Source organism: Equus przewalskii, chromosome 1 (assembly GCF_037783145.1).
Source record: "Equus przewalskii isolate Varuska chromosome 1, EquPr2, whole genome shotgun sequence".
NCBI classification, from domain to species: Eukaryota; Metazoa; Chordata; class Mammalia; order Perissodactyla; family Equidae; genus Equus; species Equus przewalskii.
The window spans coordinates 180800269-180821462 of NC_091831.1; the positions used below are offsets into that span (position 1 = coordinate 180800269).

The 21194-nt window shown below is 35.7% G+C and overlaps 1 protein-coding gene and 1 long non-coding RNA gene across 7 annotated transcripts in view; one reads left to right on the forward strand and one right to left on the reverse strand.

The window, feature by feature from the left end:
- MDGA2 (MAM domain containing glycosylphosphatidylinositol anchor 2) overlaps window positions 1-21194 on the reverse strand; it is a 783360-nt gene that overhangs the window by 128921 nt on the left and 633245 nt on the right. The window lies entirely within an intron of this gene.
- LOC103563933 (uncharacterized) lies at window positions 13940-19930 on the forward strand. Its single transcript, XR_547976.2, has 4 exons — window positions 13940-14253; window positions 14631-14714; window positions 14816-14892; window positions 16104-19930. It is a non-coding gene; the product is annotated as an uncharacterized lncRNA (long non-coding RNA).

Consider the following 21194-nt stretch of genomic DNA (forward strand, 5'->3'; position numbering starts at 1 on the left):
ATGTCTTACTAACAAAAAAAAAATGAAACATTCCAAAGATAAAGAGTCTTCAATAATGATCTAATTTACATACATGCACTTGGGTGTGTGTAAGAGAGATTTCAGTGAAGCAGTACCACAAAATCACAAAGGATATTCACTTGTTAGAATCGTGCTCAAGAGTTATGATTAAAATCACTGATTTGAATGGAATTCTTCTGAGCGTTCTGTTCTGAGCATTTGACATAGCAAATCTCTAAGGCTTTCTTCTAAAGATTCATAAATGACCAAAATTTAGATCTGTTCAAAATTTTGGGGAGTTTCAGACTTGATCTTTTGTTTAAAAGTCTAATGAGGGTAAGACAATATGAACAAATATAATTCATATATAATTTAATCACCCATAGGATCAGTAGCATCAAGGTTATATATTGAATCATTTGTCTGAAGACTTCTCTAAATCTTACTAAGAAATTGACTTACAGGAACAAATAAACAAAAAATTGAGAAATTCTTGCATCTCTTTTTAAAAATTGAGATCATATAGGCTTATAATATTATGTACACTTCAAGTGTACATTATCATATTTCCATGTCTGTATGGACCGCATTGTGTTCAATATCAATAGTCTGCTTTTTATCCATCACCATACATATGTGCCCCTTTACCCCTTTCACTCTTCCTCCATCCCCTTCCCCTCTGATAACCATTGATCTGTATTCCTTATCCATGTGTTTGTTTATCTTCCACATATGAATGAAATCATATGGTGTTTGTCTTTCTCAGGCTTATTTCACTTAGCATAATACCCCCAAGGTCCATCCATGTTGTCACAAATGGCACAATTTTGTCTTTTTTATGGCTGAGTAGTATTCCATTGTGTGTGTATATATATATATATCACATCTTCTTTATCCATTCATTCACTGATGGGCACTTGGGTTGCTTCTACTTCTTGGCTAATGTGAATAGTGCTGTGATGAATATAGGGGTGCACAAATCTCTTTGAATTGTTGATTTCCAGAAGTTCTTGCATCTCTCTCTCTCTATTCCATTTATATTGTACTCATTAGCTCCTGGTACTGTATGCTATACATTCTTCTTCTTGTGACTGAACAACTCTAATATGTACCATGTTCACTATGTATAGCTCCCCTGGGAAAGGTCATGCTTCACCTTTTCCATTGCTCTGCTCAGGAGAATCAGCCCAATTGCTTCTCTGCCCCCAACCCTACCCCAAGCTTTAGTTAACAAAATTCTCTTGCTTGTATAAATATATATGATAAACTGGAGGTTGGCATAAAAAATGTTGAATGAGAAACAATCACTATATAGATTGTTTGCTGAGTTTTAAATTAAATATATAACTCTTTTAGTTAAAAAAGCAGATGGAAAAAAGTAAATTCTATATAACATCACTCTTTGAAAGTGGGCATATATCTAATTAGACTAAAATAGTGTGTCCAAAGAAAGATTCTTTGTGCTTTTTTTTTTATATTAGACAATGAAACATAGGATTGTACATTTATAATAGCTATTTCTAATTCAAAGTAATTTACATATGTGTCTACATTCAAAATTGTAGATGATTACTTTGAAATGTTCTTAGTGTGCTACATTCTAAAAGTTTAATGCCAAAGAACTCCTGACAACATAGATTTAGCAATAATTTCAATGTAAAAAGGAATTTTTAATAAAAGTAATATAATACCTATTCACTCTGGGAGACTTTTTAAGCCTTAGTTCTTTGTTATTTTGGGGGAAAAGTGCATTTAACATGAACCTATTTGAAATCTTCAATTAACTAGGTCCTCCCTTCATTTGTTTTATGAGAAAAAAGGGCAGAACAAAAAGAAAGAAAGAAAATATATTCACAGAATAATTATTCAGAAAATATTCTTCAGGTCAATCAACTAAAGTTGAGTTATTTAATTTAAGTTTCAGATCCAGCACTGCTTCAAAAACCACTCCAGGCCTGTGACAAGATAAGGAGGTGGTGCCAAAATGGAAACAATTACATCATAGAACACTATTAAATTGAGCTGATGATTTGAATGGGAAATCCAAGAACATGGTAAGGAAAATTAGGAAGTTTGTTTTTATTGATGAAATTGGCCCTAAAATCTAGTCTTATTTTCCTGTAGAGCCTTTTAGAACTGAATTGTGTATCTGTCCACGTAACTCAACAACCTGGTTTCAAAGCTAAAACAAAGACCTACATGGAAGCTAGCAAATTGACTTGTAGCAGCAAACTCAAACACTATTTGAGGTGGAGTTCTTAATGAAGAAGCATGGGAACTGGAAGAAACTAAACCTTCCAAAGCTCAACTTTTTGTGTCATTTGTATTTATCAATGCAAGGAATATTTCAGAAACGTAAGCAGTAAGGATCATTTCAATAAAACCGGTCTTTTAATTAATTCTATGTCAACCAGAAAGTCCAATTCAGCGGAGCAACCTTCTCAGAAAATGAAATTGCAATATCCAAAATTTGTCCTCACGTTTGATTTACACTGCACAGTAAATGTAAAACAACAGACTAAAGTTTACAATAAGCTTTGAATTTGGTCTATAGACTATGATGTCATGTAACTGACCTTGTGTTTTGGAAATTGATACATGCTATAAAATTTCAGTTTTATAAAATTTCAGAACTGAAAGTAGTTCAATTTAAAATAAAACAAAAAATAAACAGAATGATTCCTTCAAGTGTCACCTTAGAATGGGTCTTAGGACTGAACAAACTGGGGAAACCACCTAGAGCAATCTTTCATATAACAGAAGAAAAATCTATGGCACAGAAGAAGAATCTGCCTTCAGAAGACGCAGTAGCTTACCTATGATCTAGAACCAATTCTCGAAAATTTGGGACAAGAGCTTCCATTTTATTTAGTTCTTTGTTCATGAGGTGATAACTTAATTTCCCAAGAGATGTACAGTTTCTGATGGAATTAAAGAAATCTATAAAAGAGTGGTTCTGACACAGAAAATTAATTTTTGGATAAATTAAAGATGGTTGAGTATTGTTGTGGTTCCCATATGCAAATAAGATACAGGACTAAGAAATGTGGATTTATAGGAGTGACTTGGGGATTCCTCTAGAAAATGCAATTCCTATTGAGATGTTTAGAAAAAAAGATGAGGCATTGGGACTACGAAAGTGAAGCAAGCAGAAGGCAAGGTAAGAGAACAAGGTTTACGCAAACGTATTTTGGCAAAGATAAAGTAACCAGAGGAAAAGTTAAAGTATTCAACAGAGTAGAATTCCTGCATTTTTAAAAAGGAAAAATGATTATTTGATAATAATCTGAACAGGTCAAACATGAAACCACATTGGTCTACCAAAAGTATATCTAAGATTTTGCATTTTATATCTGGAAGTCCATTAGACAGAGCCATTTTATATGTTGGTTGCTCTAATTACATCACAAGATTTTACTTAAAAAAAAAGATGCTACTTTGACAAATGAAATATGAATTCCCTCATCCTTTACAAATCAGATATGTAGATAATATAGATCATGGACATGACAGCAAACTTAGTAGATGCAGAAATTTTCAAAAGTAAAGAGGCTAACTCAGAAAAAGAACTATCCTGGAAAATCTTGCTGTGAAATTGTGAGGCCTAATCTGAGGCCAAAAAGTGGAATGTGTGTTGCTTTCGTCTTGGTAGTGAAGGAACTATAAAAAATGGTCTCCTGGGGTTGGCCCAGTGGTGCGGTGGTGAAGTTCGTACGTTCTGCTTCGGCGGCCCGGGGTTTACTGGTTCGGATCCCGGGTGCAGACATGGCACCGCTTGGCAGGCCATGCTGTGGTACGCGTACCACATAGAAAGTAGAGAAAGATGGGCACGGATGTTAGCTCAGGGCCAGGCTTCTTCAGCAAAAAGAGGAGGATTGGCAATAGTTAGCTCAGGGTTAATTTTCCTCAAAAAACAAAAAAAAGGTTTCCAGTACCAAACATATTAAAGAGTAGAAATTGTGTGGTTTTCAGATTTTGCCCTTAGCTTACGATTTTCTTAAAGGAGTGTTTTTATATTTAGTAGATACTTTAGCTATCTTATTTTCTTTCAAGATTGAAGGCATTCTTCATGTACTATGTATTTATACATAAAATATTTCCAACAAAAAAACAAAGAAAATAAAACCAAAATGACTATAATTCTATGGACTGCAAAATTGTACCATTGAATATAGTGATCACATTGTTTTAATTTACTTGTTTGCCTTATCATAACAAAGATAAATACTCTGATGAAAAAGATTCTTAGGAAGCACACATACACAGAAAATATTTAAATTAATACACCATTCTAATTCAGGCATTGAAAATGGCTTCTTCATTTAATATAGTTTAACAAAAACATTTAGCATACATGCTACTAGTCAAGAAGTACATTACACATGTTTGTGTAGAAATGGGAGATGCAGGTAGTCACTTAGACAGCCATGCGTGATGCTACAGACACTAATTACAGGGTCCTATAGTAGATGGTTGCAGGAAATACTTCAACAGCCAGTAACTACCTAAAAACACTCATATCAAAAAAAAAATTCTTTCACTACATTTCACACAGTGGTAATGACAGAAGCAGCAAAGCACTTTTTAATTGGCTGTAAATTCTTGTATATCAAGGAATTGCAAATATAAAGTTTTGGATTCTGGGGATTATTGTTGGTAATAGAGGAAGAAATGTTTTCATTTCTTCTGCCAACTCACAGTTGCTGCATTTGCAAACATTGAGAAAATATTACAGAAGCCCTATTAAAAAAGGGCTAAATCTTTCCTGAAGAATGATTCAGAAATGCAAGATAATATTTATATCTCCACTCACACATTTCGGGAAATATTTTGGTAACTGTACATGTATATTAAATACTGAGTTTGCAAAATAGGTCCTTTCCTAGACTTTCTGTATATAGATTCATGGACCAAAATGTGAACACCGTTGGGTTAGTGTTCCACTTTGTCAAAATGTCTCTATTTGGAATTCTGAAAAGTTCTGACCATCTCTGATTTTAAAGAACCTTTATTATTTTTTCTGGACAACAGCACACATTTTTATGTCAATAAATAACTATCTATTGAGATGAGGAATTATGTGAGGCATAATTTTTTTTACCCTTCAAAAACTTTGAGTCTGAATAGAAGATAAGAAAGAAAAAATATAAGTTATACACGCTTTTTAATACTACTATATGCAAATCAGTGTGTCAGGCACCTTGAGAAATAATACAAAGTCCCCATCCTCGCAGAGCTTACGGCCTAGTTGGGGAAGACAAGGTGTAAATAAATGAGCACTTAAATAATATAATGGATAAGTTTAGTAGGGTTTAAGAAAGGTCAAGTGGTAGGTGTGAAATGAATGGTATAGAGTATTAATGCTGTAAGTTTTCACAGGAGGAGAGCATGACGGCGGGATGGAGTCATTTAAGTTTTCATGAGATAGTTTTTCTTGTGCACGTGTGAGGAAGATTGGTCCTGAGCTAACATCTGTTGCCAATCTTTCCTTTTTTTTTCTTCTCCCCAAAGCCCCAGTACGTAGTCGTATATCCTAGTTACAAGCCATTCTAATTCTTTACGTGGGATGTCACCACAGCTCGGCCTGATGAGTGCTGCATAGGTCCACACCCAGGATCCGAACCAGTGAACCTCGGGCTGACGAAGCAGAGCACACGAACTTAACCACTCAGCCACGGGGCCGGCCCCCATGAGCTAGTTTTTAAACATCTTTGAGTATACAAGAGGAAGGAGCAGGGAAAATTGCAGGAAAGTCACATTTACTGTGATGTTACTTTCCTGACGAAAACCTGGGCACTCTACTCTTCTTGAGTTTGCATTTTCACTTAAAATATCTGGGCCTCAGTTAACTGAAAGATTTGGACTGACTGCAGGAGTGAGTGATTCTATAGACAAAATTAGAGAGGTGGTAAACCAAAAAGCATGTTGGCAACAGTGACGGAAGGAAGACATGATTTTCAGGGCAGCATTTCTGAAGTTGAATAATACGTGATCTGCACAGAACCAGATCCACCCAGCTAGTCTAATTCATTCAAAAGTATTTGAAATCACCTAAATGTTAAATCTTCTTTTGGATATTGTATTTCAGAATTATGTCAGACACAAGTCCCGCTTTCAAGAACTTTACAATTTTCCTCAGCAGATAAGATGCATGCCTTAGTGACAATAATACAAGACACCATAGGCAGTAGATGCTAACATGAAAAGACAAGTGGGATAACCATATAATTTGTCTTCCAAATCCTTAAAAGAGGTAGCTAAATTATTAAAATTATGTGACTTTTGAGATATTTATTTATTGACTGACAAATTAGTTTTAATATATTGATGGAATCAAAAATTAGTTTTTTTAAGAAACCTAATTGAAAAATATTTTTTAAAAGTATGGCATATATCCATAAAAATTCAGGCAGAAATATTTTAAAAATTACATTAAAGGAATATTACAAGTAAAATAAGCAGAATAATTGTTTTAGGGACATAATCATGCATCTTATTCAATTTCTTAACTGAATATTTCTCTAATACTATGTCGTTAATATTTATCTAATAAATATACTTTTCCAATATGGTCATACTATATTGAATTTTTCATAAAATTTCCTATAATTTTCTTCACAGTTGCATTTTCTGATTAATACATTTGAATTAACGGAAACTTCGATTGACTTTTCTCCATCAATCAGAATTTCCACCAAGAAAATAATGTCTTTAAATACGTTTCTGGAGAAGCACCATCAAAGATTCCTACTAAAAGTTGAGTTATCCCAGAGCGCCAATGCAGATTTACAAATTAAATGTCACACGTTCGAGTCCTCGTTGTTTAATTTGTTCAGTCTCCTTTTGCTCACAGGGATGAATTTCAAAATCTGCCTGCTGGCAGGCCTTGTTTTCAGTAATATCAATGTGTTGACATATTCAAAGCTGAAGTTCTTGGCCCTCCACACATTGAAAGAAATGAGTTTTGGCTGTGTGGGTAACTTCTCACTAACGTTATATTTGTTACCTATGCCACTTCAAACAGAGAAGAGATGACCAGAGTTTTGATTAATTCTCTTCTTCATTAAACAAAATGCTACCCTCACAATATTCACTGGGGTGCTCAATAAAATTAGTTTGAATATTAATTTATTATTAATATAGGATCAACAGTATCACTAATAATAGTTAAGTGTAAATATAAGGCTATAAGTATATTAGTAACAACGTGGATATATTGTTCTAATAAAAATACATCCAGATATTTTGCTTGATTCCACTCAAATTAAACCCCTGACGTCTGACTCCTGGGAAGCCTACGTGCCTCCACATCCTCAGCCCGGCTTGGTCACTTGTTATCCGAAACAACAAACGCTACCCGGAGCTGAATTTTCCTGGTGTTTCAAATGAGTATCGGACACACATTTCCAATTCCTCAAACTGCAGTAGGGAAATGAATCAGGAATCGTAGTCTCTAGGGAAGCGTTAACGGTCCTATTTCCATATTTAACTTATATTTTCCATTTTTAATGAATTTTTAGAAATCACTTTACATGGTTTCCTCAGGATTCTTCGCTTTATCTAACAACGACCTTCCAAAAATGACTTTGGCCTAGGTCTTGGGTTACCCTATAAGGAAAGGCCTCGCTGAAGGTTGGTAGATGCACTCTGGGATGTATCTTCTGCTGATTTTGCTCCCTTTTCCACGTGTTCTCTTCTTTAAGAATGTTGAGTAGAAGTGATCCTATTTATTATGCAAACATACAAAATATACCAGAGCACCCATAATATTTCCACACAGAGAATGTATGATTTCTGCCCACACATCCGTGACCAGCAATTCAATGCCATCGTATCCAAATCAGGACAGTGGTTTCCAGTGGCTGCTTGTATCCAGTGATCACCATCATATTTTTCAAGAATATTTACATTGTCTGTCAGCTCACCAGTTAAAATCTTTCACAGCTGATTTATGACACTGCAGTTTCTCCTTAACTATTGAACTGGATCTGTTCTGGCAACCGTATCAAAACACTGTGATAGATAAATGGTTGCCATTGCCAACTTGCACAAGGACTAGAAATTATTTTCATGTTCCAACTTTCTTTTAACAAAAATGCAACATTAAAGGGCCAGTCCTGTGGCCGAGTCATTAAAGGTCTGTGCACTCCTCTTCAGTGGCCCCGGGTTTACGAGTTTGGCTCCCGGGTGCAGACCTCCTCCACTCATCAGCCATGCTGTGGAGGCATCCCACGCACATACAAAGTAAAGGAAGATTGGCACAGGTGTTAGCTCAGGGCTAATCTTCTTCAAGCAAAACAAGAGGAGGATTGGCAACGGATGTTAGCTCAGGGAAAAATCTTCCTCGAAAAAAAAAACACCACATTTATACATAACTGAAGTTTCTACTTTGCTCTTTCATCTCTAATATCCAAGTCATGGGCATAATCTTAACACAGACTTAATAACAGCCATCTAAATTACAGCTAATACTGAAATCTCTCAGTAGGTATTTGCAGAATTTCTCTTCAAATTTTATTTTAAATAAGAACTGTTCTTTAATAGTCAGTAGTGTTTTTTTTTTTTTCCTGATTCTTTTTCTCCTTTGAGGCCTTCTGAGGATAATTACAAAGGAGTAAGGGAAGAATCGAGTAGAAAGAGCTACAGACAAACATCCCAAAGTCTTTTCCTGTTGCTGTCACTGATGGGTTAACTGACTGGGACCAAGACCGTGACCTTCCATTAGATTCAGTTTCCTAGTCTTTCTTTTGTGAATTTTAGCTGTACACTTTTCCTGTCTTTATCAATGAGTTCTCAGGAAAATTAAACTGAATAAGATGTGACAGAAGTTAAAAAGAAGTAATAAAAAACATAAGATAATACTGTGGCAAGGAACAGTTTATTTATTAATATTATTTTCTACTGATTTATTTAATTTGTTCGAGAAATCCAGGACAGTTCCTTGAATACAAGTGTTTCTCCTAGAAATTTTTTGAAAAGAATTAAACTGACCCTAGAGGAGCAAGCATTTATATGTAATGATACATTGACGTTTTTAGATGCCATAGGATGCTAAATTAATAAATCAGTACCTTGCTTTATCCTGCTGAAGTTCCTGCTAATGTTTCATTTCTTTATTAATTCTGGTAAATGTATGTTGCAGTGATTTATAGTATGGTTAGGCCAGACAATTTTTTGGAGAAAAGTCAGTTTTCTGGAGGGTGTACTCATCCTTTCCCTGACTTACTGCTACCCAAAATATGATGTGCTGGCAACAAGGATACTATGCACTTATAAAGGAAACCAGACCATAGTGAGAAATTCCACTCTCAACGTTGAGCATGGCATCTCTCCTGCCGACTGAACAGATCTCAGCAAAACTGAGCAAACATGAAGGGTTTACCCTGGAGCTCATACAGAGTTGGGCACCCGTGAATCTGCTTTCAATTTGTCAAGGGCTGTTACCACATATGGGTCATGAAACAACACAGGGTGAAGTCGGGGAGCATCTTCCCAAACCACATATAATACCGATAATCAGATATTCAAGTGAAAAGGCAGAGAAACGTGAGAATCACAGATCTTATCAACTTATCCCAGCACATGACCACCGCTGTCATCCTCTTCACACAGTCACCATCAGCCATCTGCAACTGGGATACATTCCTAGGGGCAAAAAAGACCTCAAGCCTTATTGAGTTTCACAGGTTGCTCCAGAGATATGATTCATCAAGGGATAATCATTCTGAGCACTATCTTTTTCTACTAAAAAGCATCACTCTATTTGGTCAGCTTTGATGGCCCAAAGAAGCTTGCTGGAATATCAGGTTCCAAGTATTAACACACCGCAGTGCTCTCAAACCACTGTTTTTATCTTATGGTGTTGGTACTTGGCACAGACACAAAATAACAGATGGCACAGAGATATCAGTGGTTTTCCATTCAGGAACAGTGTTATATACAAAACTCAATTATGCACAAATGGATACAGAAGCCTTTTGTACAAGAAGTTTTACCAACTACCTCTCCATCTGTGCTTTTATTAGTGGTACCAACAAAGCCTCTTCAGGGATTCTTTCTGAGGTTAAGCTACTCCCTTTAATGATAAAGACTGGAGTGCTTTGCTCAACACTCACGACCACAAAAAATGGAAGAACAATGTTGAAGGCTGACAACCTGAGCACCTGCCAACACCGATCACGGGATATCCCAACCACCTTCCCTGAAAATACTGATGTAAGATTTTCCTTCTGATTCTCATCTATGGGCTGATTACATTTATAGTTAACATTGCTGGATACTAGATAGTCTTAAATAGGTTATTGAGGAAATTTCCAAAACAGAAACATCTTAAGTAAAGGTTCAACAGAAATCACCTAGCCCAGAGACACGACTAGGTGTTTAGCACGCTGTTTTAGTTTTCTTACCATCACACTGGCAAATTGTTTGTCCCAAAGCATCAGTAGGAAGCTCCGTCTGATTGCTGAGGACTGACGTAATTATTGAAGTCAGTAGAACCAAGTAACTTATTCTACACTTCTTAGCATAACTTGTCAAGAGTGTCTGATTTTCTATCAGAAACTACTCAGAAGCCTTGGTTAAGAACGCTTATTGATTTTCAGGACCATTTTGGAAGAAGGACTTTATGACTTTTAAAGGCAACTTCTCATGTTTACTCAAAGCGGCCACAGTTTGATTTCAAGCCATTAGAGTGATGCTCACAACGCTGTCCCAGTTTATCTGTCTATCTACCTACCTACTTACCTGCAGTAGTTCATGATCATGAAATACTCAGATAGCTGACATAGAATCTGTGTTTACCTCAATTTATTTTAAGATATTTATCCACAGAAAGCTTATCTGAACTATCATTCTCAAATGACCATTCTCTCAAGTAAATGGTTAAAGTACTAACATGCTCAAGGTCAGTTTTATGAAAAGTCTGGCCAAACAAACAGTGATGGATTTCTCATTGCTAATCCACTAGTCCATATGATGAGTCAGTCCCTTTATTACTATTGGGGCTATGTCACAAAAGTGTCATCCGCCCTGCCAAGAAGTAGCTGAGAATTTGACATAAAAATGTCTAAGGTAAAAAATGTCATTATCCACTATGTAGCTATGATATCCACAAGGCTCATGCTTTGTCAGGAACTATGGGGGGGGGGGGTGGTTAAGAAACTCTCTCCTCTATGCAGATGAGCATAAGGCCTCTGTCCCGAGAGTTCTAGAGCACAGGTGCAGCGGCATGACACTTGCCATATTGAAAAATGGAGAAGGAATTCCCTTGATGATCTGAAAACAGAAAATCATTTTAAGGAGCAGCACTAGTGTGTGTGAAAGTTTTGTTTAACTAATCTCCTAAGTATGCATAAGACTCATAGAAACGTTAGAACAATACCTCTTTGACAATCAAGGGAAATGGATGCTAGCGACATTAGCTAAATTCCTAGTACATACTAGGTATTTAACCTGGATGGAGTGAAGTCAAAATACAGTAATATAACACCGTTAAGGCCTCACAAAGGATAGACTCCTTACTGATAAATCTTCATGTCTTGTAAGGTCAGGGAAATATGTACGGGGAAGGATGTTGGGAAAGAATGGTGTGTGTGTATGTGTTATAATTTACTCTAGAAGGATGCTACAGTTATTTAGGGCAGAGATTATAGTATGAAATGGTGAAAGGAAAGATGAATAATAATACTGAAATTAATATCACTAACATAATGTTATGTTATATATTATAATAAAATAGCAATAGAGAGTGGAGAACATCATTGAGAAGGAACAAAGTAGAAACCAGAGTAGACAGAATCTGGAAATTTTTGATCCTGATATTATGTAGGGGCTGAGGGTAAGTCATGGAGATGCAGATGCATAAAAGAAGAAGCCTGAGACGAAGGTCTCCACTTTGAAAGCAGAAATCAGACAGAATCTGTTCAATAAACCACCTACTGGATTTCTTGAAGACTCTCATAACATTCCAATCAACTCTCTGGAAAAATCTACAAATACACTTCATAGCCCTTCAGAGAAATGGAAAATACTGTCAACACAGCATTATAGCCAACAAAGAGATAATTATTGAGTACAAAACACAGAAGCAAAGAGGTTATGATAAGCAGAAATAAAGACAAAGCATATTTGTCCAAAACTAATTTTGAAAGGAAAAACAGAATATTTAAAGGTTTAGAACAAGAATTATAACATTATTTGGCATCAAAGGGCTATCAAGCACTCAAAGGATGCAAGTTGAGAATCCCAACACCTCGAATCAATAAGCGCACTCGTTTGAACACTCCCAGTCTCTTGTCTGTCATCTCTTATTCTAAGCACGTGTTCTCTTTCATCTCCCTTCCTCTGACCACAATCGTGAGAATAGGAAGACAGCGAGGGAGGACAAACCAAAGCGCTCGCTCCCAGGAAGGCATTTTGCTCTCTCATGTGGCCACCACACTCTCCCCATTAACGTAACCCTGCTGTCTGTCTGGCACATTAAATTTCCTCATGCCTGCTCATCCTACTCTTATTTCCTATTGTTCTATGACTTTTCCTCTCCTTTATTCGTGTTCTTTTGCTCACAACCCTCACTTCCCAATCTCTCAGTGAAATTTACAATTTCAGCATGAAGACAATAGTAGCATAAGAGGAAGAAGAAAATGTGGAAGCACAGGTTCAAGTCAGCTTAAAAAGGGTAATATAAATCTTGAAAGTGCCAAGCAAGTTATTATTCCACTATAAAGCACGTATATTGGCTTACTGTAGCTCCAATGAACTTTGCTCCTAAATGGTATTTACTAACTCTTTACAAGGAAGGGTACATTTCCAATTGTTATGACATATTCCCACTATTGTCACAGCAAAGACGGCCTTTTAAGATGGTACTAGTTAGCAAAACCATATACTGCTGATGCTGTGTGTGGTGACAGCAACATTTCCATTCTCAAAAGACCCAGTGTAGCAGTGTGACACCACGGTATGCATATTATGGACAAGAAGAAGCTAAAGAGTGGCAAGAGGACTCGTAGAAAACCAAATACTAATGAAGAGAATGAGCAAGTACTGCCTTCATATATATGCCAGCAAGGATGCCATATATAAGCTGGAAAGAGGGATGGAGGGAGCAGAGCTTTAAGAAATCTCAGGGAGATCTGATCTACCTGTCTCTTCTCAGGGAGACTTGAAATTCATGTTCTATAATGATTTTGTCAATAGGAATGAGACCCATTTCAGAACAGTTCCCTTTAGAAGAGTGACTTTCAACTGTTTCTCACCATGACACTTGGATAATACTCTCACGTACAACGCAATCCCGTACTCTCAGATTAGGGGCAAGCACTATGAAACACTCCGAGCTATATACAGTTCCTGGACTGCTGGTGGTATCTCCCCTCCTCATTTTAAAGAGAGCATATTCAAGGCATAACCTCAAATTTGCTCTAATTTCTTTTAATTCATATTTAAAAAGCAAACCTAAGTTACAAATTTTAGTACATTATACTAATGGGAAATTACTCATCACATGCATCTGTAATTCTCTCCCTGGTTCTCACTTTTCTCTGTATCTGTCCACACAGCTCTTTGAATTCCAATGTCATTACAAACTTCTATGTCTGTGTCCACATAGTTTGCCCTAATTTCACTAGCTGCTCTTAGTGGCTTGTTACATCTATATATGGGTTAGGAATACTTCCAGGAAAGCGAGGGGAAGATGGAACTTGCCTGAAGTATCAGGACAGGATAGTAGCTGTGAAATCAAAGCACACTGTGAGGACAATAAAGTAGACAGGCCTGGGGAAAGTGATTTCTTACAGGAGAAAGAACCAAGGGACTACAAGGAGGAAAGCTTATATTTTTTAATCTTGGCAAGTGACAATACGTGACTAACTTTTTCAACACGGCTAGAATTACATAATGTTAGTGCTATGATGAGAGAGACTAAATATAATATCAGCTTAAATAGTCTGATGGCGCTAGCTACTCAAAACACATCCAGTTAACTCCTGGGTGACTGTGCCGACGGGAGAGGGCAAGATGCAGATAATATGAAAAATGATTGCTTCTTCTTCTAAAACAGCTCCATTTAGATTGCGTTTTTTGAGGGCAAGAACTACACACAGGCACTAATACATGCTCTCTAAGATGAGTTGCCTGGGACAGCACCAGGGACAGAGGAGAAAGGTGGCAGAGACCATAAAGAGCGACTTGTCAAGTGGATCGTGAATATTTCATAAAATCACTGAATTCTCAGAGTTGGATGAAATAATAAAGGTCAGTGGTTTAACAGTCTGCTTAGTGCCGGAATTCCTGCTATTATGTCCTACTATTCAGTTTATGAAACTAAAATTCCAGCTCCAAACTTCATATATAGGACAAAATATTCGCCCGGTCACATCTTATGTAAGGCAGGCTATTATAAAGGGTCAGTCCTTATATAATATGGTGTAGTTAGAGCTCTCAGATTCAAATCCAGACTTTATCACTGGCTAGACATATGACCTTGAAATATACGAACTTAATTTCTCTTAGGCTTCACTTTTTACCTCTGTAAAATGAAGGTGATGCAAGTACTTAACTCATAGATTTGTTTTGAAAATTAAATAACATATATGAAGCACTTAACATAGTCCTTGTGCCCTGTTTGCTAGCTCCTGTGGAGGTTCTGTAGAGCGCTAGTCCTGAGAGACTCATTGACTAGAACATCCACTCCAGGAGAGCAGGCACTTGCTCAGGTCTGTTTACTGTGGTAATTCAAGTACTCATCAAATATCTCTTGAACAAATTAAAAGATATTAAAATGTTCATAGTAAAATTTGTTTGGAAAACTCTGCAGGTTCTAGTCTCCTCTTGGGAATCCATGACATGCTTTGACAAATAAAACGTGCTGAGATTTACTACAAACAGGTACAGGTAAGAAACCTGTTGACATTTGTTAAGCGTTTTCTAAAAATGTTAACCACTCTTTTATTTTTGAGTTTCTGCTAATGTCTAGAGCTGCATGCAATGCACATTGGAGAATGGTGTCTTTGAAATGTTATACATAAAAAAAGTAAGATCAAAGATTTCAAATAATTTCTAGTAGGGATACTAAATGCAGATTGATAGTAAAATATAAATTTTACTGTTAAATACATCACATTTTACTTTGTTATAAATAATAATATGCTTAGTAATTTAATTAAGTGCCAGAGAAGAGATAACAATATAACAATCAAGCTTCTAGTTATTGATTTGTCTTCATATATGGAATCAAACACACACACATGCACACACATATATCACAGGGCTAGAAAATACAGGAGCAAGAGATTGTTGATCATTTCCATAAAGGACTATGGGATTATGACGACAAGTATCAGAGTACCCATTCTGAATTAGGCTTTACGCTCAGTGGTTTTTTTCTGGCTACCATTTTGGTCCTCCAAAATGAAATAAGTAGTGTTAATACATTGACCTTATCTTATTGGGGTCATATAGACAGACTTTTTTATTATAATGAATGTACTTCCTGTTCTGTCCTTTGATATTTCTATTTAAAGTTCTGTGGAAATGTCACATACTTCAACAGAAACTTCAGGATAGAAAATAATCACGGGGAGGACACCCTCTTCTTTAGAAAGGTCACCTCTTGAGGATTATTTAAATCCTTCATGAAATGTAAAGAAGCTCTTATAATTTTCAGAAAGAAAAGAAACAGTATTCTCATTTGGTACCTAGAAAACAATTATTTTTTTAGTAAGTATTGACTTGTCTCAACTATTTATCAAACAAAACACTTGTCAAATATCAACACAAGCCATCACTCAATAATTTACCTTAATAGTCCCTAACACCTCCTTTGTCTTTTCATCAATATCCTAAGATTCAAAGCAGCAAAGTTTAGTCATCTATAACTTTAATGTCTAAGTCATTTGACAATTTTATATCCACTAAATGGTACAAACAAAAATAATAATATTTTTTCATGAAAAAAGTTAATTATGTCTATGAGAACATTTCCAGGTATGTAACTTACATCAATAGTTAATCAATTGTTTTCCTCTCAGGCTTGAATGTTTCTAAAGAAAAAAATGTGAAATTTTCTTATCCAATCAAACTAAAAGGCAATTATTTTTCCTTAGGACTCAAGAAGAACAATAAAGTTAATGGAACTCTGATTTATAATAAACTCTTAAAATTAAAAGTAAACTTCCAAATATCTTAGCTCATTCAATACACTGGAACTTTGCCAGACCACTATCCGTCATCCCATAGAGTTCAGTTTAAGCCTTTCTTGGATCCCATGCAATGGCTGAAATACAAGAAGAGCCTTGTTACATGTCGGCTTTTCGTCATGGACTCAGAAAAATGCAGAACTGTGTGATTTAAATAGAAGGAGAATAATTGCTTCTAACTCATCATTCCATGACCTGGTGAGGAAAGCTAGTCCTAAATATAATCTTTCTGTTGAAAGAGTAAAACTAACAGTTGCCATCTGCAGTTGAGGTGGGCCCCGCGATGAGGAACCTGCTCATGGTGCCAGTGATCAGAGAATTCTCCCACGGCTCAAGTCTCTGCGGAGCACAAGCAAAGAAAGGACAGGGGAAGAGCGCTCCATAGCAGATCTAACTTGGAATTTCATGTTTGGAGGTGACTGAAGTGATTAAAATGTCCACCGTGAAATTAAACGTCTTTTTATTCAAAAGACATAGATAGAGGATAAATTCTACCAAAATTACCAGAAGAAATTCATAGCAATTTTCTCATTAGGTAACTAGCTACGGGTTTTAAACTAAATTTTAAAAATCCCACAGTTGTTTTCTTCCTCTGAGAGGATAGTTACTTACAGCTCCATGTTTGCTAAAGGGAGTGCTACGGAATAATTTACTAATAATTTATACACTATAGCAGCTGGTGGCAATAATCTAGCCTTAATTTTATTATAGTTTACATTTTTATTACACATTACAGTAATGTAGTGGAGTGATTTTTATTTGCACAATGGTTTTCACTCTTGAAGAGAATATTCTGTCATATCATTCTGACCATTTATTGGTACATTTCTCACAGCAGCTAGATAGAGACCTGAATTCTCCAGCAATCATAGACTTATTTGCACTTTGCCAAAAGCTGCTATGTAATGAGCATAGCTACGTAAATCGTGTCACTTTTGATATGTCAGAGAAATTAAATTTTGAGCTCAGCTCTAAGAATTGAATTGTGAGACAAAAATAGCTTCAGAATTGTCCTGATGATTCCCAAGCCACGCGCGAAGTTGATTAATGACAGAGCAATATGCCCTGACTAACCTAATCACTTACACATTTAATACTGACAAGGGGAAATGAGTGATATGAAAATATTTTTAACCAAATGTCCTGAAATTATACACGTCTTTGCCCAGTAACTGAATTACCCAATATTGAGCTTTACTTCCCTCTTTGGTTATGTATTGTGGATACTTACATACATATAAATAATTTTTTCTCATACAGTAGGAAACTATATTTCATCACTTCTGATGAAAAAGATGTTAACAGCTTATTAGGAAAAGATAAAGATTTTTTATTTCCCTAGTGGTGTGATAAGGTGATGCATTCTCTTAATAAAATAGCATTGTTTATTGAGCATATTTTTCAAATTTTATCCCAGTTATCCATAAACGGATATGAATTATTCAAAAAACACCTGAAAACTATTTATGCTCTCTATCAACATTTTATTTCCAGAAATTTCCTTCACTGCCTAGTTAGTTTCTCATCCTAAAGTAGTTGATACTGAATAATCAATTCCAAATCCTGTGAATTTAAATTACTGTTAATAAACAGTATTTATAATGAATTTTACACAACTATCACTTTTTCCTAGGTTGTCCTTATATAGTATGATCCATGTTGACTATTTCTATTTAATTCATTCAAGCTTTTTATCTTTCTGCTTTAAGAAGCTATGTAGTAAAAGTAAAGAATTTAGCCTTGCCCCGAGAGAGGTCTGGCCTTCACCCTCAGCCCCTAGTGGGTAATCTATGTCGTACCTGATAGAAATGTTTTTGTTCAGGGTGGAGTTGGCCACGCCAGACAGTCTTGGGTGGTCACACCAGAAAGACCAACCATGGGATTTAGGTGGGGGCTTTGGGTCACACACTGTTAGCTGATGGAGACTGAGTTCAACCATGTGGGCGATCAATCAATCAATCAATCATTTGATTGTGGAGCCACAATAAAACCCCTAAACGCTGAAGTCAGGATAAGTTTCCCTGGTTGGCAGTACTCCCTGCACATTGTCACATATCGGTGCTGGCAGGGTAATGCACACTGGTTCCTTGGGGAAGACAGTGGAAGCTTCCCAGTTGGAACCGTCTGTGTCTCTTCCTCTGGCTGATTTTAATGTCTCTTTTCCCTGTAACACACTGTGACTGAAAATACAGTAGCTTTCAGTGAGTTCTTTGAGTCCTTCTAGAAAATTACTGAATCTAAGGATGCTTTTGGAGACCCCTGGAGCCAACCCTTGCAGTTGGTGTCAGAAGTGAGGGCAATCTGCAGAGAACTGTGTCCTCAAATTTTGTGGCATGGCTAGCTCCCAGGCAGAAGTGCTTAGACGACACATTAACTAAAAGGCGCACACACACAAAACACTCAAATACGTACCGCAGAAACTCAGTGCAAAGATGAAAATTAACATCAACAGACCAAACTATAGATCAACAAACACATTTCAGTAACTTACTGTCAGTGCCCTGTGTGCTTCCTCTCATGCCTCTTGCACTATAAGTGGATTTTAAGAGTTAATTCAAGTGTTGGTGCAAAACAAACTTCAATATAAGGCAAACAGCCTTAAATATAAAAGCCTCTAGAACTGAAAGTATTAAGGCATTAATTTCATTTCTTGATGCAAAGGAAATAGCCATATGGTGTAGTGGACAAATGCAATTTAATATAACTCCCTGTAATCTTTTCAATTTTTTTTGTTTAAACACAAAGAGTAGTTCCTTTAATCAGTTCTCTTAAGACATTATTTTTGGACCCTGTCTCATCACAGGATTATTCTTGTGGATGCATCCACATTTGTCAACATCAATATTAAAACAAAGTATCTGGAATTCCTAATGTGTAGGAATTTGTGTGGTGCAGAGCAAAACGATATTTCTGAAATCTGATCCGAGTTGAATGATGTTTCTTTGATCAAACAGAGACGGTAGACCATTATATGGTGACGAATATCATTTTATGAAAAGAATTTGAGGCAGCATTAAAACAGATGAGTTAGAATTGAAATTTTAAAGTAAAATAAAACTAAAAGATTGTATATACTCTGCTTCCACTTATATTTTACTGTATCATCATCTACTACAGTGATTTGGATCAAATCAGTGTTCATTAGAATTAATTAGAGAGTTTTTGGTGTTTAAATCCTAAGTCAAGACAATCTGGATTGGCAGACTGGGTAGGACTATAGGTTTCTACATTTTAATAAGCTCCCTAAATGATTCTGTTGCATGTCAAAGCTTAAGAACTACCGATCAACTAAGTTAAAAGTTTCTTGAGAACTGGATCTAACAAACTGCTTTGCACTAAGTAAATGTTGATTTTAAATTGATTGCTTTCTAGGAATTAAATTTTTCAACATTGTACAATTTAATTAACTGTAATTGTTTAATTTTAGTGATTTTTATCAGGTAATATATGTGTTTATATTATTTCCATGACAATTACTTTGTTTGACAGTATCTTTAGCTGAATTCATTATCAGAAATGAACTCTGGCAAGTTGTTCTGAATGTCTTAATATTTCATTCGACATTACTTAAATCAGAGGTTTTTTCAGTAGAAAAAATTTATGTCTTCAATACAATTTTATGAATGTGAAAATTTAGTTCTTCATATATTTTAAAATGAGGAAGGAATAAGTATAAGAGAAATGTTTTAAAACATTTTTCATGTAACAATAAAAGTCTATATTTGCTTCATTAATATAACTGTCCCTTAGATTATTCATATGAAAATACGATAAGAATTTGAAATAAGAATTTGGGGTTAGAGCAAGTTGAAGGGCAAATTCCTCGAATTCTAACAGCTTCCTAGAAGTGAAATGTTTACTTCAGTTGTTTGGAAAAAAATGAGAAAGTCATTTCATTTTTTCACATTAAAAAAAAATGCTGGTCTATGGCCAGTACCCACTGACTTCTAAGCCAGCAGGCAGTGTCGTAATGACATATGTAGCTGGTCATTGGGGTAGGAAAACAGCAAGAATGTGTGAACAATTTTATAAATTCCTCAAGTGATATCCCGAGAGCGATGAGACAGTAGCATTATTTTCACAGGTTTTAGGAAAAGCTTTTTATTCTGTAAGTTCTGCCATTCCTTTTAAAGAACACTAAATTTCTTCTGATAGAAAATTAAGTTATGACATTTTTGGATTATTGTTTTAATTTCTGTGGGCTCAACATAATTCATATTGAAACCGCAAAGGGAATTTAAAATATCCATTGTATTTACAGATATTACTTGTGAAATTACACTATAATCAGAAGGAAGCAGGATGACTAAGTTCTAGATGTCACAAATGTCAATATCATAAAAAAACAATCCTGCTGTGGACACTCCACATTTAAAGATTTATGAATGCAAATACTTAGTGTATATCTCTTCTTTGTCAGCAAAATGATGGTTCTATTATTTGAAGATTATCAATAATCCCTATTGAATATCATGTGAAAAAATAAGAACCAAGAGTGAGAAGTTTAGAGAAAGAAATGGATGGCAGAGAAGGCAAAAAAGGTATTTTAAAACAGTCCTCAGGAAAAAAATGGAAATGAAGTGAAATATCATGAAACTTAGAAAATAATTTCTAGGACAGATTGGTGGTTGCCCAAAGGGAAGGGATTTAGGAGGGTGGGCAAAATGGGTGAAGGGGTCAACAGGCACAAACTGCCAGTTATAAAATAAATGGCATAGAATGTAATGTACAGCGTGGTGAATATAGTCAATAATATTGTATTGCATATTTGAAAGTTCCTAAGAAAGTAAATCTTAAAGGTCGTCATCATAAGAAAAAAATGTTGTAACTTGGTATAGCGATGGATGGTAACTAGACTTATTGTGATGATCATTTTGCAATATATACAAATAATGAATCATTATGTTGTATGCCTGAAACTAATATAATGTTACATATCAATTACACCTCAAAAAAAAAATTTCTCTGTCTATGAGGAGTGAAGAAATCAAGCCACTT